Below are 26,465 nucleotides of genomic sequence, written 5' to 3' on the forward strand. Positions count from 1 at the left end.
TGTGGTCTGACTAGCGATTTGTAAAGTGGTAGGACTATGTTCTCATCACGGGCATCTATGCCCCTTTTGATGCAACCCATTATCTTATTGGCCTTGGCAGCAGCTGCCTGACACTATTTTTTGCAGCTTAGTTTGCTGTTTATTAAAATTCCTAGATCTTTTTCCATGTCAGTGTTACTGAGTGTTTTACCATTTAATAAGTACGGGTGACTTGCATTATTCCTTCCCATGTGCATAACTTTACATTTGTCAGTGTTAAACCTCATCTGCCACTTATCTGCCCAAGCCTCCAATCTATCCAGATCGCTCTGCAGTAGTATACTGTCCTCATCAGTGTTAATTACTTTACACAGTTACCCACAACAGATGTTAAACTTACCTGCCTATAGTTTCCAGGCTCTGTTTTTGGACCCTTTTTGAATATTGGCACCACATTTGCCATGCGCCAGTCTTGTGGGACATTCTCTGTCAATATAGAATCTGCAAATATCAGAAATAAGGGTCTGGCTATGACATTACTTAATTCCCTTAGGATACGGGGGAGTATGCCATCCGGTCCTGGCGATTTGTCTATTTTAATCTTTTTAAGTCGCTGTTGTACTTCTTCCTGGGTCAGACAGGACACTTTTAATGGGGAATTTATTTTTACATTCTGCATGTCATCTGACAGTTTATTTTCCTCAGTGAATACATTGGAGAAAAAAATATTTAACAGCTTTGCTTTCTCCTCGTCGCTCTCTGCGACTCCCCCCTCATTACTCTTTAACGGGCAGACACCTTCAGATTTATACTTTTTAGCATTTATATAATTGAAGAACATTTTAGGGTTAGTTTTACTCTCTTTGGCAATTAATCTCTCGGTCTCTAGTTTGGCCGCTTTTATTAGTTTTTTACATGTTCTATTTTTTTCCTTATAGTTTTTTAGTGCTTCCGCGCTACCTTCCTGTTTTAGTGTTTTATATGCTTTCTTTTTGTCATTTATTGCTTTCTTTACAGTTCTGTTTATCCACATTGGTTTCTTTTTGTTCCTTAACCTTTTATTCCCATACGGTATGTACCTCTCACACTGAGATTTTAGGATGCTTTTAAAGATATCCCATTTTGTGGCTGTATTTTTATTTGTGAGGACTTTATCCCATTTAGTTAGGCCTATGGCCTCTCTTAGTTGGCTAAATTTAGCTTTTTTGAAGTTTGGTATTTTTGTTCCTCCCTGTAGAAACGCTCTTTTGAATGATAATTGGAAGGTTATTACTTTGTGGTCACTATTTCCCAGGTGTCCCCCAACCTGCACATCTGTTATTCTGTCAGGCCTATTGGTTAATACTAAGTCCAGTATGGCCGTCCCTCTAGTCGGGTCCTGAACCAGTTGGGAGAGGTAATTGTCTTTGGTTATTGCCAAGAACCTGTTTCCTTTATGAGATATACAAGTTTCAGTTTCCCAGTCTATATCTGGGTAGTTGAAGCCCCCATAATAACCACCTCATTATGATTTGCCGCCTCGTCTATCTCGTTTAGGAGTAGACACCTAAAAAACCAAGAAAGGTCTCAGGCTCCTCCTGATTCCTCTTCTTCTGTAGTCTCAGCTTCTTCATCCACCTCTGGAGTGACAGTGCCTTGTTGAAAAAGCGCTGCTGGCGATGATGGAAGAGGATGTGGCACTGGAGGAGGAAGAGGGATCATTTTGTAGGGTTTACGGCCAGTCATTCACAAGTGGCTTTGAGGGTGGGTTCCTGCACCCACAAACGCCAGGTACACTATTGTCCAGCCAGGGCACAGTTCTGGAGGATGACAAGGTGGAGGATGAGTAGATGGAGGAGAAGGAACCATGTTCATAGCAGGGTGACACCCAGACCAGGTCATGGCCATCACTGGTGCGTGGCTGGGGGCATACAGAGGACACAGAGGATACACCTCCCACAGAGGACAGCTTTTTGTTGCCTCTGGGCATCCTGGCACACATGAGTGATTACATGCTGCAGTGTCTCCACAACGACCGCCTTGTTGCCCACATTCTAACTTGCGCTGATTACTGGGTGGCCACGCTGCTGGATCCCTGTTACAAGGACAACGTACAGTCCTTGTAACGTTCAATTCCCTCACTGGAGTGTGATCGTAAGAGTACAAGCGCACGCTGGTAGACGTGCTACTGGTGGCATTCCCACCTGATAGCGGGGGCACAGTGGAAGCACAAGGTGAAGGCAGAAGAAGAGGTCGCCAATGCAGATGTGGAAAAGCTTTGTCAGCACGCCACAACAACCAGCACCACCAGCTGATATGGAACATCTTAGCAGGAGGCAGCATTTCAACAACATGGTGGAGCAGTACGTGTGCACACGCCTACACGTACTGAATGACGGGTCTGCCCCTTTAACTTCTGGGTCTCCAAATTGGGCACATGACCTGAGCTTGCCCTTTACACCTTGGAGGTGCTGACCTGCCCTGCAGTCAATGTATTATCTGAACGTGTGTTTATTAGTGATGAGCGGCAGGGGTCATATTCGAATTCGCGATATTTCGCAAATATTTTTTAGAATTCGCAATAAAAAATTGAATCCGAAAATTCGAATTACGAAAATTCGCATATTACACAATCATTACCTTGCCGATTTTTTCAAGAAAAAAAATCGCGCATTTTCGAATATGACCCCTGCTGCTCATCACTACTCCTAAAGTCAAGTATATTGCAGCCTTCGTATTGGCCCACAAGCTAGAAGCAGGAAAAATAAAAAATAAATAAAAAAAATCGGATAAAAATCGTGGAAAAATTGAATATTCGAAATTACGAATATAAATAACTATATTCGAAATATTTGCGAATTTTCGAAGTACCTATATTCGCGATAAAAATTCAAGATTTGAATATTCGTGATCAACACTAGTGTTGATCACTTCAGGGGGCGTCATCACAGACAAGCGCAGCCGCCTGTCCACAGCCAATGTGGACAAGCTCATGTTTATTAAAATTAGAGGTGGGACAAATCCATTTTTTCTAGAATCCGAATCCGTATCCGAAAAAGTTCTCAAATCTCTTGAATCTTTCGAACCTCGAATCCTGTACATAAGAATTGTGTGAACGATGTAAGAAACAAAGTGATCCAAACTCAATATTCTTTTAATATGAAAAAATAAAGAGTCCTTACTTTTTAACAAAGTATTTGGTTTTGGATTCAAAAAAAGAAATTGGAAATACAGGGTAATACAGTTAACATACCCCTTGCATCCAATGATGTCTCTTTAACGTAGATGTTCTTTCCTCATCTTCTATTTTCAGACCTTCAGATCAGACCTCCAGTTTGCAGCCATTTTTCATCTCTGCAGTTTGAGAAAAAATAAATAAATCTTAGTTTACTACTTTTCCATCATTCTCACATCTTTTGGACAAAGCATCCAACCACAATACATTTGCCTGCCGTGCTCCCAAATACAATACTGCAGAAACAGATAATCCCCCTGATAATACTAGTACCACACAGAGCCCCCCCATATAAAATACCCCTTCTTTGTGGCCTCAGTATATGCCCCCATAGTGTCCCCAAATAATGTGCCAGTAAGTGTCCGCATAGATGCCCCCCATGTGCCAGTATCAAGTGCCAACCCCCCCATGTGCCAGTATCAAGTGCCTCTCTCCTTCCCCCATGTGCCAGTATCATAGTGCCAACCCCCATGTGCCAGTATCAAATGCCACTCTCCTTTCCCCTCCATGTGCCAGTATCATAGCACCATCTCCCCCCAATGTACCAGTATCATAGTGCCATCTCCCCCCTCCCAATGTGCCAGTATTAAGTGCCTCTCTCCTTCGCCCCACCCCAGTATTATAGTGCCAAACCCCCATGTGCCAGTATCATAGTGCCATCTCCCCTCAATGTGCCAATATCATAGTGCCATCTCCCCCCAATGTGCCAGTATCATAGTGCCATCTCCCCCCTCCCAATGTGCCAGTATCAAGTGCCTCTCTCCTTCCCATCCTCCCCCCATGTGCCAGTATCATAGTGCCATCTCCCCCAATGTGCCAGTATCATAGTGCCATCTCCCCCCTCCCAATGTGCCAGTATCAAGTGCCTCTCTCCTTCCCACCCAACTCCCCATGTGCCAGTATCATAGTGCAATCTCCCCCAATGTGCCAGTATCAAGTGCCATCTCCCCAGATGTACCAGTATCATAGTGCCATCTACCCCCCTCCCAATGTGCCAATATCAAGTGCCTCTCTCCTTCCCACCTCCCACCCCATGTGCCAGTATCATAGTGCCAAACCCCCCCATGTGCCAGTATCATAGTGTCATCTCCCCCAATGTGCCAGTATCATAGTGCCATCCCCCCCATGTGCCAGTATCAAGTGCCTCTCTCCTTCCCATCCTCCCCACCATGTGTCAGTATCAAGTGCCTTCTGCTCCCCCCATGTGGCAGTAACAGCCCAGTATAAAAAAAAAAACACTTCTACTTACCTCCATGTCAGCGATGTGATGCAGCCTGTGTCCCGCGCTGTATGTCCATATATGGAGTCAGTGCTTGTGTATTTCAGAAAAGCTTCTGCTGGGACTCAAACCCTCGACCTTCTGCATTAGAGGCAAGGCACTTAACCACACAGCTATAAGAGCTGTATAGCAACTGCCTGAAATTATATGAGACTTCTACTGTAGACTCTGTCATAGCTTGGATAGCCAGTGTACATCCATACACATGAAAGCTGCCCCAGCACACTCAGCTCTGCTATATCTCTATATGACAGCTGCCCCTGCACACTCAGCACTGCTACATCTATACACATAACAGCTGCCACAGCACAGCCATATCTGCTTCATCTATACACATGACAGCTGTGCTATACTCAGCTCTGCTATATCTCTATATATCTATCTACTTTATAGTAATACTTACAGATATATAGATATAGCAGAGCTGAGTGTGCAGGGGCAGCTGTTATATATATAGCAGAGCTGAGTGTGCTGGGGCAGCTGTCATATATAGAGATATAGTAGAGCTGAGTGTGTGGGGCAGCTGTCATATAGAGATATAGCAGAGCTGAGTGTGATGGGGCAGCTGTAATATAGACATATAGCAGAGCTGAGTGTGTTGGGGCAGCTGTCATGTGTATAGATGTACACTGGCTATAACAGCTAACAGAGTCTACAGTAGAAGTCTCATATTTTTTCAGTCAGTAGCTATGCAGTGTGCTGTTCTTTTTAAATTTAACGCATACACTGTATTATTATCTCTTCTTTTACCTATATTGTTTCAATGTATTGTTCTCTGCTGCCATCTGCTGGACGGAATTCATATGCTGCACGCCTTGTTCTTGTTATTAAAGTTTTTCTCTGCTGGGCGTGGTTTTAGGCAGCCTCTGTCCTTGTCACTTCTTGCAGCCATTTTCAGTGCTGCATTCCTGTGTGACTGGACTTACTCACCTTGGCTTGTAAAGGCATCAGTTTTTGACCAGCAGTTAGCCTCAGGAAAGACATCTACGCGACAGCATCTATTCTGCTACTGCATTACTGTATTGCATCATCATATGTTGCTGCTTTGGATCAAATAAACCCACGTTTGATTGCATCCTCGTGTCTACGTTTGGGTCCATCTAACCTGAGCATCTGCCAGTCCGGTCTGCTCCACTGCTTGAATACGAAGGTAGGAAAGTCACACAGTCATTATCAGTTATACCTTCATTCACCTTCATGTGGGGACAGAACTGTCAAAAACTGCCTTAACCGACTTAAGGACCACAGGTTTATACCCCCCTAGTGACCAGGCCCTTTTTTGAAATCTGCACTTCACAACTTTAACGGTTTATTGCTCGGCCATGCAACTTGGCACCCAAATTAATTTTACCTTCTTTTCTTCTCACAAATACACCTTTCTTTTGGTGGTATTTGATTGCTGCTGAGATTTTTCGTTTTTCTGACATTAATCCAAAAAGACCAGGATAGTATAAATACCCCCCAAATGACCCCATTTTAGAAAGAAGACACCCCAAAGTATTCGCGGAGGGGCATGCTGAGTTCATGTATGATTTTTTTTTTTTTTCACAAGTTAGCGGAATATGACACTTTCTGAGGAAAAAAATAATAATAAAGTTTCCATTTCTGTTAACTTCTGGCAAAAAAAAAATAATAATCTCCCACGGACTCACTATGCCCTTTAGTGAATACCTTGGGGTGTCTACTTTCCGAAATGAGGTCATTTGTGGGTGTGTTTACTGTTCTGGCAATTTGGGCGGGGCTAAATTGTGAGCAACCCTGTAAAGCCTAAAGGTACTCGTTGGACTTTCGGCCCCTTTACGCACCTAGGCTGCAAAAAAGTGTCACATATGTGGTATCGCCGTACTCAGAAGCTAACTTGTGCCCCAAAAAAAAATATCTACTATGAATGCCCCTCACAGAATACCTTGGGGTGACTTCTTTCCAAAATGGGGTCACTTGTGGGGTATTTATACTTCCCTGGCGTTTTAGAGGCCCTAAAGTGTGAGAAGTAGTCTAGAATTCAAATGCGTAAAAATGCCCTGTGAAATCCTAAAAGTACTCATTGGAATTTGGGCCCCTTTGCGCATCTTGGCTGCAAAATAAGTGTCACTCATGTGGTATTGCCGTACTCAGGAGAAGTAGGGCAATGTGTTTTGGGGTGTATTTTTACATATACCCATTCTGGGTGAGAGAAATATCTCTGTAAATTGACAACTTTGTATAAAAAAAAATGGAAAAAAGTTGCTATTTACAGAGATATTTCTCACACACAGGATGGGTATGTGTGAAAAGACACCCCAAAACACATTGCCCTACTTCTCCTGAGTATGGCGATACCACATGTGTGACACCTTTTTGCAGCCTAGGTGTGCAAAGAGGCCCAAATTCCAATGAGTACCTTTTTAGGAGGGCATTTTTAGACATTTGGATTCTAGACTTCTTCTCACGCTTTAGGGCCCCTAAAATGCCAGGGCAGTATAAATACCCCACATGTGACCCCATTTTGGAAAAAGACACCCCAAGGTAGTCAGGGCATCTGACCGGCTTCAGTTTTGAGTCTTTTCCCTCATAGACCCTAAAATGAGATGTGTATAGCCTGTGGCCCTTTCACAGAACTTATACAGTTTGACCCCATACCGGGCGCGCTTGTTGGCGATGTACTGTTTGATGCCAAGGTGCCCGGTAAAATGTACAAGGGACTCGTCTATGCAGATGTTCTGATTGGGGGTATACATATCTGCAAACCTGGATGACAAATGGTCTATGAGGGGCCAAATTTTGTGGAGCCGGTCATATGCAGGGTGGCCTCTTGGATGACAGGTTTTATTGTCAGTGAAATGCATAAAGTGAATGATGACCTCAAAACGTGCACTGGACATAGCAGCAGAGAACATGGGCATGTAATGTATTTAGACCAATAGGACCGCAACACATATTTTTTAGTTAGACCCATGCTGAGGATAAGGCCCAAAAATATTTTAAATTTGTGGCGGTTGGTTTCTGCCACAACTAAGTCATAGAGATCCGCGGTGAAGAACAGCTCAAAAAACTCAAGGGCCGATTCTACATGAGCTGTCTCCACGCAAACTCCAGACTGGGCAGTGAAAGGGGGCAATGCGGGTGCGGCGGAAGCAGGGGATTGCCAATTTGGGTTTGCCAGCACCTCTGGGAGACTAAGGGCTCTATGGGCCTGTGAATGTGGTGGCTGCGACGGGGGAGTTACTGCACGTGCCACCGTACCAGCTTGAACTGCCCTTCTGGTGCTCGCCACTTCACCAGGGAATACGGCAGTGCTGGTAGAAGGTCCAGGATGTGCTGCGCTGCTGGTGTATGCCGCACCATAAAAAAGATCAGTGCTAGCACCACTCTGCTGCAAATGAGGCTCATCACGCGGGGTATGCAGAACACTGACATGGGGTCGGGTAAGCCTGACCATAGCAGGGACCTCAACCTCGTCATCTTCACTAGCGGTTAGAGTGTCACTGCTGTCTACAGGTTAATATTCTGAACCACTGGATTCAGTGGGTGAGGCATCCCCATCGCTTTCATCCATCAGGGCCAGAATCCTCTAGGCCTCTTCAGCGGAATACCCCTTTTTTGACATTTTGGGCTAACTCAATTTAGGGGGTATTCCTCTGAGACTACCCAGGAAAAAGAGCACAACTGCCTAGTAAAAAGGAGTGCTTGCAAAGTAAACTGCGATCGCTAATAAAGATCCAAAAAGCTCAAAAGTGATCTTTATAGCGCCGCATCGATTTTACTGTGTTTTTGCAGTGATGGGCACAAGATCAGGCCTGATCGGGCGAACACTGCGTTTTTTGTAGAGCCTAAGGTGACCCTAATGTACTGATATAGATCTGATTGCGATCAGTCTTGATCACTTACAGATACCATATAGTACTAGTGCTGATTAGCGACAGCGATGACGCTAATCAGCGACTAATCAGTGACTGCGGTGCAGTGGTGTGGGCGCTAACTAACTAACAAGTAGCTAACGAGCTGGCGGTGATAAGGGACCCTTACAAGGGGGTGATCAATGACAGGGGGGTGATCAGGGAGTCTATATGGGGTGATCAGGGGTTAATAAGGGGTTAATAAGTGACAGGGGGGGTGTAATGTGTGTGTGGTGCTTGGTGCTACTTACAGAGCTGCCTGTGTCCTCTGGTGGTCGATCCAAGCAATAGGGACCACCAGATTAGCATGTAGCAGGTATATCAGATGCTATTTACAAAATAGTGTCTGATATACCTATTTGATTGGTTCTTTTAAAAATCTACAGCCTGCCAGCCAATGATCAGCCCTGGCAGGCTGTAGTTAAACTTGAATACTGCCCAATCCTGTGAACGCGCGTTACCGTGACGGTAAGCGGCTAAAGCCTTATACCCAGTCAATATCTGTCTCAAAGTCCAATGCCCGGCTACAGATTCCCTCAGAGCCCAGTACCACACTCAGGAACCTCCCTTGCAACAGGCCCACTCGCAGCAAATCTGCGCGGCAACAGTGCATGTCCCACAAGCCTAAAGGGAAGCACGGCATGTCCGCAGTAGATATACTCTCGCCTGGAAGTCCTCCACTACTCGCCAAACCATTTTCTACATCCTATATTAACCCTTGCTCGCATGATATAAGAACTGTTCATGCACGCGGGGCCTCCCTCAAACCAAAACCCGCAATTCACTAAAAACACTTTAGTAACCTCATCGGGGTGCCTCATCTGAGCCGCACTGCAATCTTCAGCCCCCAATTCAAAAGTTAATTTTCTTAAGAATGATAGCACATCTTAAATCAAAATGGCCGAAAAGGACCTTGTACAGTTCCCCAGTGATGAAATAAAGCAAATGCAACCTGATACTGATAATTACAAAGAGCAGGAAGTAGAACCCACACTTCCAGCGGACCAAGTTGCGCGACCAAGGCGCTCTCTCAAACCAACTATGAAGATCACAGAAAACTATCACACCAGGAAAGATGAGCTATGTGACAACCTGGAACAGCTATGTGAACGAGTTTCCTCCCTCATATCAGGACTTAAGTCCTCCTCAGGCGATGCCACCAGTTTACAAGTTGCCGTCGGGCAGCTGAACGCAGCCCATGAAAGATACAAGAGACTGTCCACAAGGTATATAACCTTTCTAAAAGACTATAATATTGAAGAAGCCAGAATTGAGCAAGGCTGAATCAATAGACAGACAAAGAGACGCCATGGTGCTGGATGCTAAAGATAAAGTGGAACTCAGCATCTCTCATTTGCAAGAAACTAGATCAAACAGATCACATTCATCCAAACATTCCTCTCGGTCCTACAGATCATCATGCTCTAGAAGCTCAGCCCTGAGCGACAGGTTACTATAGGCCCACATAAATGCAGAGTAATCCAAAGTGAGATGTTCCTTCACTGAAAAAGAAGTCCTTGCAAGGGCTGAAGCGGAGGCAGAGGCCAAGAGGGCAGAAGCAGAGGCTCGAATAAAGATTATTGAATCAGAGAGGGAAGAGGAAATTGCATTAGCAAAGGTAAGAGTACTTGAGCAAGCATTGAGCCAAAGCCTTGATTCAGTCTGCTCGCCACTAGAGGAGATAAACAATCCAGTTGATCGTACCAGCGACTATGTACTGAAACAGTTATGTTATGTTACTAAGTCCTTATATAGCGCTCTAGAGGAACTCAATCCGATCGAAGCGCTTGTCGACGGCTATATTGGTGGGCCCCTTGTCATCCTACACAAAAAGCCAGGTCTTAACCAACCTCCTGAATTCCAGGTAATCTGATGTTGTTCTAATGTGTTCTGGGAGGGAGTTCCAGATTTTGGAGGCCATTACTGAGAAAGGTCTGTCCCCTCTTGTCTTGAGGCGGGTTCTTGGCACCGACAAAAGGGAGGCTGAGGTGGATCTCAGTTCTCTAGGAGGATGGTGACGTGTTATCTTCTTTTGCAGGTAGATGGGACCTGTTTTGTAGAGAGCTTTGTGTGTTAAGCAGCACAGCTTAAACTGCACTCTCTCTTTCACTGGGAGCCAGTGGAGTTCCCTGCGTGCTTTTGTGACAGAATCTGTCCAGTCTAGTTTCTTGATGAGCCGGATGGCTCTGTTTTGACAGTGTTGTAGAGCTCCCAGATCTTTCTCTGGCAGCCCCGCATACATTGCATTACCATAGTCCAGGTGGGAGTTGACTAGAGCTCCCACCACGACCTGTCTGCATGTGTTGGGAAGAAACGGTAGGGCTTTTTATTAGAAGGAATAGGGCGAAGTTTGCTTTCCGTATTACTTCTTTAATCTGGGGACGGAGGCTCATTTCTTGATCCAAGATTATTCCCAGACTCTTTCCTTGTGTGGCAATGGCAACATTTTCCCCAAAGATAGACGGGGCGGCAGCCTCAGGTGTTTTATGTAGTGCAATAAGCTCAGTCTTGGTCGGGTTGAGTTTGAGGTGGTTATATGCTAGCCAGTTCCTGGCCTTATTTAGTCCTTCTTGCGTGAGCTTATAGTCATCAGCGGATTTCGATACTCTCAAAAGAATCTGTGTATCGTCCGCATAAGAGTCATAGCTGATGTTATACTCCTTCAGAATAGCGAGCAAAGGTCTGACATAAATGTTAAAGAGTAATGGCGAGAGGGGAGATCCCTGAGGGACTCCCCACTCCACCTTCTCAACTGGGGAAAAGAATAAGCCCAGTTTGACTCTCTGAGTTCTGTTTTTCAGAAAGGAGTCAAACCAGGCAAGTCCGTGGCTATCTACTCCGAAGTCTGCTTTTAATGTATTTAGGAGGATGGGATGACTGATAGTGTCAAAGGCTGCCGACATGTCTATGAGGACCAACCAGGTCCCCCCTCCCTCGTCTGCAACCCCTAGGGCTTCATCCCATAGGCTGACCAGGGCTGATTCCGTACTGTGTGTTGGCATAAAGCCCGACTGGTGTTCATCTAAAAGTCGATGCTTTTCTACGTGCAGCTGGAGTTGGCTTGCCACTGCTGTCTCCATGATTTTAGCTATTAGGTGGATGTTGGTAATCGGTCTGAAATTGGCCATTATATTTATGTCTGCTCCTGGTTTCTTGAGGAGGGGAGTTATGATTCCTAACTTGAGAGTCTCAGGGACGTTGCCACTGAGAAAGGAGTCATTTATGATTGTTAGAATTAACGGGGCAATGGTGGTCGTGCATTCAATAAGAGATTTAGTTTGGATATTGGAGAGGGGATAAGTTGCTTTGGACATGTTTTTCATGCTTTTTGTTAGGTCTTCAAGTTTTAATGGGCATAGGGTGAAGGTGTGAGTAGGGTTTGTCACTTTGTTCTCTATGGGGGGGGACAGTTGCTTGTTGAGCTAGCAGGATGTCGTTTTGGATATCGTCGACTTTTTGTTTAAAAAATTTCGAGATGTCGTTGCAGAGGTCTTGGGATTCGGGGATAGTGGTTTTAAGGCCATCGGGGTTAGCCAGATCGAAAATGATCTGAAAGATCTTTTTAGGCTTTTGAGCAGCGTTTTCGATCTTGCTAGCAAAATGGTCTGTTTGGCCTTAAAGATTGCTTTGTGGTAAATCGTCAGTTGGGTCTTATATTTTAGCTGTGATTCTTCTTTCGGATTTTTTCTCCATGCCCTCTCTATCTGCACCCCCCCCCCAGTTTGCAGTACTGTCCAAGCCAACAGCTCTGAAACCTCTAAGTCAGCTCTACCTGCAGTGACAGTGACACCCACAGCACCTGGGCCATCCAATAGCAGTTACCCAAACGCGCCCTCTTAAGGACAGTTATTACAGCAATATGGCTACCAGGTGTTTACTGGCCTGCCTCCACAGCTCAAGCAGCAGTCATCAAAATCTACAGAGGCAAGACCACAGCTCAACCCTGCAGCAACATCATTCTACCCGGAAGCATCTCACCCTTTCACGCCACACAGCCTATACGCACCAGGGGCATCACAAGTTGTCATGGCAACAAGCAGTGAGAAATCAGATATGTCTGAGTTTGCCAGGTTTATGGTGAGCAGAGAGCTAATTAACACCAGTCTCTCAAAATTTGATGACCGTGCAGAGAGCTGGAATATCCGTACATATCCTGGAAGGCAACCTTCAAAGCCGCCATCGCCAACCTTAACCTAACCGCAGAGCAGGAGCTCGACCTCTTGATCAAATGGCTGGGCCAAAGCTCCACAAATCGCATCAAGAGCCTATGTCTATGTGAGAAAAGCAGAAGCAGGTCTCGCTGCAGCCTGGCAGAGACTCGAACGCACCTTTGGCAGTGCAGAAGCAATAGAGAAGGCACTATTCAGGAGACTGCAGAACGTCCTCAAGATCAGTCTCAAGGATGCCCATAAGCTTCAGGATTTAAGTAATTTGCTCATGGAGCTGGAGCTCACCAAAAGAGACCCTCGTCTGTCCGGGCTGTGCTACCTGGATACAGCCCATGGGGTGAACCCAATCGTCGTGAAGCTATCATACAGTCTGCAAGAGATGTGGGCGGCATCAGTCTCAAGGTACAAAAGAGTGCATGATGTCACTTTTCCCTAATTTATTCATTTCTGTAGGTTCATCGATGAACAGTCCCAGATGAGGAATGACCCCAGCCTTGACTTCCTGGAGTTCAATACTACAGCTTCAGTGACACCATCATCAAGGTATGAAAGTATTGTGCATAAACACAGAGATTTTAAGAGCAGCGTGAATGTTAGAAAGACTAACCTACCATCATCTGCAGTACCCACTGGTAAACAGTACACTACCTCATCAGGAGACAAGGCCTTCAATGGTGAATGTCCCATTCATAAAAAAAAAACACACTCATTGAACAAAACCATACAGGAGCGCAAGAAAGTCCTCACCGAGATTGGGGTATGTTTCAGATGCTGCGCTTCATTGGACTGTAAATCCATCATGAAGTGTGAGGAGTGTCATAGTGAAAGACATGCCTCAGCTATGCACCCAACTCCACTCATAAGAGATTCACAAGCCGCTGTCACCACCAGTCCTGCTCCAAGTCATGGCGGGGAGCCCCAGAATCATGCTAACACAGCCACTGCTGTTTCCTGCACATGCTTGGACGTATGTGGGGAGGGCCAGAGTGAGAAATGTTGTGCCCGTATATGCCTAATCAAGGTCTACCCGGAGGGGCTACCAGAAAAGGCAGTAAAAATGTATGCCATCATTGACGACCAAAGCAACTTCTCCCTAGCAGGACCTAAATTCTTTGAAGCCTTTGGAATAAAGGGACCAGTCAGAATCCTACATCTTAAACACCTGCGCGAGTCGCATAGAGACTAGCAGCAGGAGGGCACAAGGATTCATTGCTTGTCCCGTCAGTGGGAATACGGAAATACCTCTACCGACGCTGATCTAATGCGATCAAATACCCAACCATAGGGATGAAATTCCTACCCCGGAAGCTGAATTTCACCAACCACACCTAAGGCACATAGCCAACGTTATCCCACCTATGGACAACAACACCGAGATTCTACTGCTGCTTGGCAGAGACAATCTAAGGGTACACAAGGTGTGTCAACAGTGTAATGGTCACGACTATGCACCATACGCCCAGAGACTGGACTTGGGATGGGTAGTCATAGGAAATGTATGCTTGGATCAACCAAGAATCCGCTCTTTTAAAATGTACATGCGTGGAGATGGACGCACAACTTGCATTAAGCCTTGCCCTCATCACTATGAGGTGAAAGAGAAGCCTCCAGACCTCATGCAACAACCTAACGACATTCCTCCCATCTTTGCTGACAACTTGGGAAGATTAGTCTTTCACACAAGCAAGGACAATGATAAAGTAGTGTTGTCAGTAAAGGACAGATAATTTATCAAGATAATGGACAATGAGTTAATTAAAGACTGAAACCAATCACTGGGTTTCTCCATTACCCTTCCGAGCTACCAGGGTGAGACTCTCAAACAATAGGGAACAAGCTCTGTCTAGATTTAACTCTCTTCAGCGTACCATGAACAGTAAGCCTGAGATGAGAGAACACATTGTTGCCTTTATTGATAAAATATTCTGTAACAACCATGCAGAACCAGCTCCATCCTTAGAGAAGAACGACGAGTGCTGGTACTTGCCTTCATTTGGAGTGTATCACCCACGGAACCCTAATCAAATTAGGGTTGTTTTTGACTCAAGCGCCAAACATCAAGGTGTATCTCTTAATGATGTCCTTCTCACAGGTTCTAATCTGACAAATAACCTAGTTGGAGTGCTGATGAGATTCAGAAAAGAGCTCGTTGCCATCACCGCTGACATTGAACAGATGTTCCACTGTTTCGTAGTCAGAGAGGACCCCCGGAATTTCCTCAGATTTCTGTGGTACAAGAATAATGACACCATTGCAGAGATGGCGGAATATCAAATGAGGGTACATGTATTTGGAAACAGCACTTCACCCGCCGTGGCAACTTACGGCCTTTGGCGAACTGCATTAGAGGGAGAATCCGAGTACGGTAAAGACGCCAGAGATTTTGTAGAAAAGGACTTTTAATTACGTAGACGATGGACTCAAATCACTACCCACTGAAGAAGCGGATATCGATCTGCTCAAAAGGACTCAAAGTATGTTGTACCAAGCTAAACTGAGACTACACAAAATTGCTTCAAACAGCCTGGCCGTTATGAGGGCCTTTGAATCAGTCGATCATGCACTAGGATTCAAGGACATTAACTTGGGACTGGACAGTCCACCTGTGCAGAGGAGCTTGGGCCTCAGATGGGATCTCTCGGCTGACTTCTTCTGTTTTCAGATAAGTTGTGCAGATAAGACATTCACAAAATGAGGTGTCCTATCAGTGGTAAACAGCCTATTTGATCCGCTGGGATTTGTAGCATCCATCACCATACAAGGTAAATCTCTACTGAGACAGTTTTCTGAAACAGTCAAGGATTGGGATACCCCACTTCCCTCCGAGAAAGAGCAAAAATGGAAAGCCTGGAAGTGATCCTTGTATGCCTTGGATGAGATCCACATCCCGAGATGCTATATTAAAAATTCGCTTTCCTCTAGCATAAAGAAAGAACTCCACGAAGGCCATTGCAGTGGTTGCCTATCTGAAGGTGAAGAACCAAACAATCAAAATCACGTTGGATTCATCTTTGGTAAGGCTAAGTTAGCCCCCAAGCCCAATCATACTACTCCCAGACTGGAACTTTGTGGAACTGTGTTGGCAGTGGAGATTGCGGACTTCATACAACAAGCACTAGCTGAAGTCCAGTATTACACAGACAGTAAGGTCGTTTTAGGTTACATCCACAATCAGACCAAGCGATTTTATGTGTACGTTAGTAACCACATATAGAGAGAATCAGGAGGTCCTCCAAACCTGAACAATGGCACTATGTACCATCCAAACGTAATCCGGCAGATCACACCACTAGGCCTATGTCTATAGGTTCCTTTACTAACTCTACTTGGCTTACAGGTCCAGAGTTTCTGCTTGAGAGGCGGACGAATGTGTACAGGAAGTTTTCAGCATCCAGGATCCGGATAATAATCCACGCTGAAGTTAGTGCATTAGTCACTGGAACAAAGCAAAACGTCAGCTTCGGTTGTCAGCGCTTTGAACGTTTCTCCAGTTGGATGAGACTCGTCAGAACTATTGCAAGGTTAGTGCACATTGCAAGATGTTATCATAATACTCACAAAGATAAAGATTGTCATGGTTGGCATGCCTGTCATAAACCCTTCTCTGCTGAGAACATCTTTCATAGTGAGTACCTCATATTACATCACGTCCTGCAGGAAAATTTAAACATAGAATGGAAGTGCTTGTACAACAAACAGCAGATTCCTTTAAAAAGTCCTCTTGCCAACTTAAATCCAGTTATCAACAGTTTTTGCTTGCTAAGGGTTGGTGGTCGTTTGAATCAAGTCCACCTAGGAATTGCAGAACAAAATCCTCTCATCATTCCCAGCAAACATCATATCACCATCTTGCTAATCCGACACTACCACAAAAAAGCCGAACACCAAGGCAGGCAAATTACTGAGGGCAAATTACGGTCTTCAGACCTTTAGATTATAGGTATGAAAAAACGTGTGGCCCAAGTTCTGCATGAATGTGTGCACTGTCATAAAGCAAGAGGAAAACAACTACATCAACAAATGGCTGACTTGCCTGCGGATAGACTATGTACAGAGCCACCTTTCACCTATGTTGGCCTAGATGTCTTTGGGCCATGGATGGTGTCCGCACGCAAACAGTAAGCGTTGGGCTGTACTATTTACTTGCATGAGTGTGCGAGCAGTTCACATAGAGGTGATAGAATCTATGGACACATCCAGCCTTATTAATGCCTTAAGACGGTTCTTCGCAATCAGAGGACCAGTAAAACAATTGAGGTCTGACCAGGGAAGAAACTTCATCGGAGCCTGTAGAGAACTTAACATTGACACCAAGTCCATTCAAGATCAGTTGGTGGAAAACGGTTGCACCTGGATTTTCAATCCTCCTCATAGTTCCCACATGGGGGGCTCCTGGGAAAGAATGATCGGCATCTCACGCAACATCTTAAATTCTATGTTGATGGATGTAAACTCGTCTAGATATAAAACAATATCTGTAATTTGTGTCAACACATTAATCATAATCGGATATAATGATTGTAACTAAAAATGTAAACAGTCTTCCACTAAGTTGTATAATGCTTACAATTATCTACCTTACAGATATTTTAAAACAATAAAAATTTGTTAAAAAAAAAAAAAAAAACTGTCATCTCATCCCACAAAAAATTAGCCCCTACCTAAGATAATCTCCCAAAAAATAAAAAATAAATATAGCTCTCAGAACATGGAGATACTAAAACATCATTTTTTTGTTTCAAAACTGCTAATATTGTGCTAAAGTGAAATACATAAGAAAAATATACATATTAGGTATTGCCACATCCATAACAACCACCTCTATAAAAACATCACATGACTTAACCACTCAGGTGAACACCGTAAAAAAATAAAAATAAAAACTGTGCAAAAAAAGGCATTTTTGTCACATTACAACAGCAAAAAGGTGTATGCCCTCCAAAATAGTACCAATTAGACCATCACCTAATCCTGCAAAAATTGAGACTCTACCTTAGAGAATCGGTCAAAAAATAAAAAAGCTATCACTCTCAGACACTCTCAGACAATGGAGACACTAAAATATCTATTTCCGTTTCAAAAATGCTATTATTGTGTTAGACATATTAGGTATTGCCACGTCTGTAGCAATCTGGTAAACGCTGTAAAAATAAATAAATAAAAACTGCACCAAAACAACCAATTTTTTGGTCCCCTTGCAAATTGTAATAATGAATGATAAAAAAATCATATGTACTTAAAAATGGTACCAATAAAAACATCAACTCTTCCTGTACCAGATGATCGGAAGAAAAAAAATAAAAATATAGGCCATTCAGAAAATGGAGATCCAAAAACCTAATTTTTGTTTTCAAAACTGAAACAAACATCATATAAAGTAGATATATTTGATATAATTGCGTCCGTAACAACCTGCTCTATAAAAATAGCACATGATCTAACCTGTCAGATGACCGTTGTTAAAAATAAAAAATAAAAATGGTGCTAAACATCCATTTTTTGGTTACATTGCCTCACAGAAAATGTAATATAGAGCAATTAAAAATCATATGTACCCCAAAATAGTACCAATAAAACTGGCACTTTATCCTGTAGTTTCCAAAATGTGGTAACTTTTTTGAGTTTCTACTGTAGGGGTGCACCACAGGGGCTTCAAATGGGACATGGCATCTAAAAACCAGTTCAGCTAAATCTGCCTTCCAAAAACCATATGGCGTTCCTTTCTAAATTACTCTTCTTTAGCGTCTTTGATCATCGCTCTTCCGACATTAAACATCCCCTCACGCTACATATACTTAATGCTGCAAAACTCATAATCCCTAGATTATGGAAGGAGAAGTCACCCCCCTCAATTCAAGATTGGCTGAGGGAAATGCACCTACTCCACAATCTGGAGAAATCAAGACTTCTAAGAGAAGACAGGCTGCATCACTATCACACAACTTGGGACAGATGGAATTCGTTTATTAAAAGCGATTTAATCGTACAGTTTCTATAAATCCTCTAGATTTGGAACATAAATACAGCTGTGTCAAGCTTACATATTGAGCCCTGATACCCCCCCCCCCCCCCTTGCCCTTAGTTTACTCCTACCTTCCCCCCTGTTATCCTGGTTAGACAAATTGAAATGGCATATAACATTTATATGTTTTCTACACTTATAAAGTATTCCATCTCACACATACCATATAGGGCTATCTGTGCTCTCTATCCTATGGTTTATTCACCAGATTATAAGTGTGTTAATAAAGACCTTGATTTTCTATAGCCTGGAAATAAGACGAGTTTAGAAGTTATAAATTTATTATTATTTAGAATACACATTCTTGAATACTGAGATCATCAATAAAGACTTAGGTCCTTCACCGATCCAGAAATAAGAAGTTACTTAAGTCGAGATATTTTTCGTTCATACTAATTGAAGAATTTGTATACATTATCTTATACATGGTTTATAATAGTATGAAGTTAATATTACATCGACCACTGTTTGTATACTTTGGAATTTAAGAACTTATTGACATAAGAAATTATTATGCCTAATACATAAAAATTTACAATAAAAAGAAAATGTTACACGTATGGCGTTCCTTTCATACTGCACCCTGCCGTGTGCCCGTACAGCAGTTTATGACCAAATGTGGGGTGTTTCTGTAAACCGCAGTATCGGGGTAATAAATATTAAGTTTTATTTGGCTGTTAACCCTTGCTTTGCTACTGGAAGAAATTGATTAATATGTAAAATCTGCCCAAAAAGTGAAATTCTGAAATTTCATCTCCATTTTCCATGAATTCTTGTGGAGCACCTAAAGGGTTAAAAAAGTTAGTAAAAGCAGTTTTGTAAGGGGTGTAGTTTCTAAAAAAAAAGGGTTGTTTTTGGGTGGTTTCTTATATGTAAGCCTCACAAAGTGACTTCAGACCTGAAGTGGTCCTTAAAAAGTGTGTTTTAGGGAAATTTTCCCAAAAAATGTAAGATTTGCTTCCAAACTTCTAAGCCTTCTAACGTCCCCAAAAAATAAAATGTAATTTTCAAAATGATCCAAGCATGAAGTAGACATATAAGAAATGTAAAGTAATAACTATCATATGAGGTATCACTATCTATTATAAAAGTAGAGAAATTGAAATGTGAAAATTTGGGAATTTTAATTTTTTTTGGTACATTTGGGATTTTTTCACAAATAAAGGTGAAATATATTGACTCAAGTTTATGATGTGTCACGAGAAAACATTCTCAGAATGGCTTGGATAAGTAAAAGTGTTCCAAAGCTATTACCACATAAAGTGACACATATTTAGATTTACAGAAAATGGCCTGGGCAGGAAGGTGAAAACAGGCCTGGGGTTGAAGGGGTTAAACTCTGGTGTTTCTGTGATTCTCCTGCATTTTTTCTGTGTTTATCCAGCAGTTGTTTTCTATTCCTGTATGTTCTCTATTCCTTTATCTGCCTTACCTGTGTGATCCTGCACTTCCAGTTTCAGTTTTAGTTCTGTTTATGTTTAAGTTAACCCAGTCTTAGTGTTGATCGCAAATATTCTAATCGTGAATTTTTATCGCAAATATCGGCACTTTGAGAATTCGCGAAGATGTAGAATATAGTGCTAAAATCTTCGTAATTGCGAATATTCTAGATTTTTTATTTTCATCAGTACCCTCACTGCTTCTTGCTTGTGGGCCAATGAAAAGGCTGCAATATCTTTGTCTGACCTTAGCAACATCCCTAGCAACCAGTAGGAAAGTTGTCCCCCCTTACTATATAGGAAACTCCCCAGCAGCCATTTTCTGCTGTTTTTTGCAGTTCTGAGAGAGAACAGTGTCATTGCTGTGCTTTGTGCTTTGCTGAATCATCTGGATCCTTATTCAATTACATTAGATAGTTAGCTCATATATATAATACATATAGTTAGCGGGAGATAGTCAGTGTAGGTTAGATAGTGATATAGTGTAGCTGATAGGTTCTAGTGCAGGGTGTTGGTTAGTGTGCTAGGAATTACTGTGCTGTCTTTGTCTTTCGTCTTTGAAAAAAAAATATGTGCATGTGAAAAGATGTGCATTGTGCATGTGAGAGATATTTCTTTGCTGTCCATAGATACATGCTACAGACATGGTGCTGTGATGTCACAACAATACCTAATGCACCAATTAGTAATATCTACTCAGACCTGACAAAATGTGAAGTTGCATGTATTACCCAAAAAAATAAGTGCATCATTAGTGCCGATTTGTGCAATTGCAAATATATTGGAACACTCTATCTGCATATAAAGCTATTGTTTTGCCATGCATGCAAATGTAATCAAAAACAGTGCTGTAATGTAAAATTACTTACAGTGATCAGGAGTTCTTCCTCACAGTCACGAAAGTTGCTGCCAACCATTTTCTCCAGTCTCAGGAAACTTTTAGCACCTTGAAAAATGTATAAAAAATGAGCCTCACCTGTATTGCACGCACAATACACACATATTACATTGCCGATTTTCGCAACCAAGAACATTATGACTGGAGATCACAAATTCTAGAATTTGCTAATTTATGGCGAATATTAGGCCAAAAATTTGCAAAACATCGCAAAAAAGAATATTGCCTATGCTGCTCATCACTACCCAGTCCGCCTTGTTCCTGTTCCTGTCAAATACCCAGGCTGCCCGTGTCTTCTCTACCATCCATCCTGCCTGTTTGTCTTTGGTCTTCTTTCATCTACATTAGTCACTGTTCAGACAGTTTTCCTGCAATTTTGGTGTGTTCTCTATATCCTGAGCTCATGGAATCAAACAATGTCTCCTAGTCTTATTTATTTATTTATTTTATTTTTTAAATTGTCTTGTCTTTGATTGAAATGCTCCTGGAAATTGTCGCTGTGCCTACCAGGTCAATGTTTTGTGCAGCTATGGCAATGCTGCACCACAGCAATAAGGCCAGGTGATGTTGACACTTCCACGTTTGTGCCAGTCTGTTTCCCAAACCATGTGCTTATCCACGCCCTCCATGTCCTCCCCAATAGACATTCTCCTCAATGGACATTCTCTTGTCCCCAACATAAACAAGGCAGGGTGTTACTTCCATTCCACCTCACTCCTTTCACATGTGAAAACTGAAGTGTTGCCATGCTGTCTTAAAACCAATGAGTCTGGGTGAATGTCTACCTGCCAATTAAAACTAGACATCATGGTCAGCAATAGTGTTGATCAAGCATGCTCGGCCAAACACCATGCTCAAGTCTTTAAATGTAATTCAGCATCTATTTCAGAAAAGTTTTTGCTGAGATTTGTACTCTCAACTAGAGATAGCCTTGCGGTTCGCCTGGCGTTCGTTTTGTGGTGAACTTTGCTTGTTCGCGGGTTTGCCGAGTGGGCAAACATATGCCGATGTCCGCCAGTGCCATATTCTTTCACATTGTGAAGAACTTTGACCAAAGACACATCCATCAGGTGGTACAGGACAGCAAATTGAGACGTTTCAGCACATGGACATACCCCCTACCTTATCAATAAACCCGATGTGGCTGCCATTTTCAATTCAGTCTATTGCCAGTGTAAGGAGAGATTGATGTGTGGAGCAGGGACAGACTGTAAGGGACACCAAACGCTAGCTAATAGGGCCACAAAAGTCCTTTTAAGGACTGGTATAGGTGTGCTATCGATAGGTGTGACTTACAGAGGGGTGTGGTATACTTATACTTTCTAACATAGAAAGTATATTATAGTGCATTTGTATTGTGCAGAAGTTGTGTGCGTTTCTGCTGCGATACTGCAGCTATACAGAGGGGCAAATGCTCTTGGAACAAATAATTTCAACTGGTGTGATATACCAGTTGCCCCCCCAAAAAATGATTGAAGCAGGGGTGTTATATACCAATAATATACTTTGTATATAGTGCATTTGGGTAGTGCAGCATTTGTTTGCTGTTTTGCTGCGTTACCGCATTTACAAAGAGTGACAAACTCTTTTGGAACAAGTAATTTCTACTGGTGTAATATACCAGTTCCCCCCAAAAAAAGTGATTGAGGCAGGGGTATTATATACCAATAATATACTTTCTGTATAGTGCATTTGGGTAGTGCAGCATTTGTCTGCTGTTTTGCTGCATTACCGCAGCTACACAGAGAGACAAACGCTAATGGAACAAACAATTTCTACTGGTGTGATATACCAGTTGCTCTCCAAAAAAAGTGATTGAGTCAGGGGTGTTATATACCAATAATATACTTTCTATATAGTGCATTTGGGTAGTGCAGCATTTGTTTTCGGTTTTACTGCGTTACCACAGATACACAGAGTGGCAAACGCTATTGGAACAAATAATTTCTACTGGTGTGATATACCAGTTGTCCCCCCAAAAAACTGATTGAGGCAGGGAAGTGATATACCTTATTCCACAAATACTGCTCTTCTATAGAGACTTTTGTCACTGGGTCATTTCGAAAATGACAGGCAGAGGAAGAGGCAGGGCATTCCGCAGGGGTGGTAGGGTTAGGCAGGTGCACCAGGCCGAATCCTAAGTGGGAAGTTGCAGAAGGTGCAGTGCGATTACCTCAAAGGATGCACCAGACTTGGTTGAGTGGCTCACTCAGCCTTCCACTTCTGCACCCTCCGCATTCTCTCTATCTGCACCCTCTTCACTCTCTGCTGTGTGCACCCCCAAAGACACCACCACCACCACCATATCCCCTCCACTCTAGTCAGAGGAAATGTTTCCCATCCATTCCAAGACCTTACCAATGCACAGCCATTCTTGGCATCGGATCAGGAAGAGAAGGTATCAACGGTCACCAGTCAGCAGTCTGTCAACAGTACCCAGATCAGCCCAATAAGTGTGGTCCCCGCTGTTTCTGCCCACTACGAGATAATGTCCTTGGTGGTGGTGAAGGTGACGATGATGATGTGTCGATGGATGTCACGTGGGTGCCCACAAGAGAGTAAGAAGAGGGAAATTCAGAGGGAGAGACGAAACAGCAGCTAGGGAGAAGGAGAAGCAGTCAGAACTTACAGTGCACAGGAGTCAAAAAGCAGACTGCTAATGTATCTGGAGCGAGCCATCAACCATGCACGGTCACATCTGGCGCTCCCAGGATGCCGGCACATGGCTCCGCAGTGTTTTTTTATTTTATTTTTAACATGTCCGCTGCTGACAATTGTGTTGCCATCTGCAGCCTGTGTTGTCAACACATAAGTCGCTGTAAGCCCAACACTCACCTAGAGATGTCCGTCTTAATAAGGCACCTGGCCTACTATCACCGAGCCCAGTGGGAGAAAAGCCGTCAGTACCCACAAAGCCACATTCCCGTCGCTCCACTTCCTGCCTCTTCTCCTTCTCCTCTCTCCTCATATTTTTTCTTCACTCTACCTTCCACCGTGCCGTTGTCGCATTCATCTGGAAAAAAGGCAGGCTTCCGTGGCCTAAATGTTCTGGCATAAAAAGATGATGACGCTAGATAACCCTCTTGCCCAATGGCTGACCACTGGCTTGTCGGAACTACTAGCCCGCCAACTGCTGCCATATAAACTGGTGGACTCGGAGGCCTTTAGAAAATTTGTGGCCATTGGCACACCACAATGGAAGGTCCCTGGAAGGAAATATTTTGCCCAGAATGGCATCCCGAAGCAATATGGCAATGTTCATTGGCAAGTGAATATATCTCTGGCACACAGTGTCAGTGCCAAGATACATCTGAACACAGACATGTGGTCTAGCAAACATGGGCAGGGAAGATACATCAATTTTACTGCCCACTGGGTGAACCTTCTGACGGCCATTAAGCATGCAACCCGTGGCACCTGTTGCATTTACCGCCACGAATTGCATGCAGGCCTGCCTCTTCTTCTCCGCCTCGGCTGACTCCTCCTTTTCCACTGCTACCGCCTGTTCCGCTGCACCCCTCAAGCTTCCCAGAACCTATTTGACCTGCCATGCTGTGCTGATGCTGTTGTGCCTGGAAGCCATGAGCCACACCAGTCCATCACTGCTTTCAGATTTGCGGTCACAGGCCGATCAGTGGTTAACCTCGTTCAATTTGACAGTTGGTTACGTGGTGTGCGACAACGGTGCCAATCAGCTGAGCGCGCTGAAACAGGGCAAAATGACATACGTGCATGGCACACATCCTGAATTTAGTCATGCAGCAATTCATTGCCAAATTCCCTGGTGTTCAGGACATTTTGCGGCAGGCCAGGAAATCTCTGGCCATTTTCTAAGATCTTACACGACCATAGCTCGCCTTGCTGACGTTCAGTGGCGACACCACCTGTCCATCAGACGTGAGATTTGTGTATGCTTGATTTGCTGTTCCAGCAGAAATGTGCAGTTAACGACTACCTGTACGAACTCTGTGGCAGGACAGATTCTGGGGATTTTTTATTTTATTTTTTCACTGTGCCAGTGGCTGTTCATGCGTGACACATGAGATCACCAAACTTGTCAGTCACAGCCAGGGTGCCATCAGTGACATTGTACTTTACATTGCGTTGTGTCATTGATCAAGACGTCGAGGAGCAAGAGCAGGAAGATGAGGAAGTCACAATGCTGGATGAATTCCCAGGGGGGGCTACTCCATCTGAGACAAGTCAACAGGTGTCTGAAGAGGAGTCAGAGGAGGATGGTGCCGGGGCGGAGGAGGAGCAAGAAGAGCATGCTTTAAACTTTTCTGGGATCCCTGGTGTTGTCCGTAGCTGGGGGAAGGAGACCGAGGACAACATTATCATGGATGATGAGCGGGAGCCAGGCCACTCCACCACTTCCAGTTTAGTGCCAGGCCACTCCTTACAGCTTAATGCTCCAGTGTTTGAAGAGGACCCCCGTATAAAAAGAATAAAGGGCAAAGACCAGTATTGGGTGGCAATGTACTTAGGCCACCGGTACAGACACAAAATGGCAGACATGTTACCAGCATCACAGAGGGCTGGCAGAATGTAGCCTTGCTTCGATAAATGCTTCATTCTGCTTTTGCGGGAGCTGGCAGAGAAATTTCCACTCACAGAAACAGTTGCGGGTACCAATCCAACAGCGCACTCAAGAAGAGGGTGGTTTGAAGATATGTTGGTCACTTCAGATATGAGTTACTTCTTGTAGCCAACCCATAGACAGCCTCCCTCCGGATGCAGCCTCAGGTGTCCGACTACATCTGGACTACTGGGTGTGCAGGTGGAACTTTTGGCTTGACCCTCGTTCAGTGTCCTGTCCGAAAGGACCTTCAGCGCAGAAGTGGGGGATCGTGACCGATAGGCGCACTTCCCAAGCTCACGACAGTGTGGAATACCTCACATTTCTAAAAATAAATGAGGCATGGATCTCTGAGGAATTCAACACATGTGACAACCACGTTTAATTAAATTTCCTCATGACAGACCACAATGACCGGTGAATGACTAATGTTTTGGGTCTCGGAGGAATTCAACACCTGTGATGACCACGTGTTTCAACTATTATTATTAGTTTTTCTTTTTTTTTTTAAAGGGGGGAATTTGTTAGCCTCGTTTTTAATCCAATTTTATATTTTTTGTTCTTTTAAAAATATTTATTTGACCTGTACTTGTACTGGCCAGTAAAATTGATATCCATTGACCATCTAATAGACCTTACAGCCACATAATCACTTGATCTTTTCTGCACGCTGAATGCATAATTTTTGGGGTCTGTATTGCACTGGCCTGCTGCAAAATTGATATCCAATGACCGTGTAATCTACCTCCAGCCACATACTTAGTTGTTCTCTTTTGTAAGCTGAATGCATAATTTTTGGGGCCTGTAGTCCTCTGGCCTGCTGTAAAATTGATATCCAATGACCGTGTAATCTACCTCCAGCCAGATACTTACTTGTTATTTTCTGTACGGTGAATGAATAATTGTTGGGTCCTCGGAGGAATTCAACACCAGTGACAACCACATGTTATCGAATTTCAACTATTATCATTAGTTTTTTTTTTTCAAGAGGTGGGATTTCGTTAGCCATGT

Source organism: Bufo gargarizans, chromosome 3 (assembly GCF_014858855.1).
Source record: "Bufo gargarizans isolate SCDJY-AF-19 chromosome 3, ASM1485885v1, whole genome shotgun sequence".
Classification (NCBI taxonomy): Eukaryota; Metazoa; Chordata; class Amphibia; order Anura; family Bufonidae; genus Bufo; species Bufo gargarizans.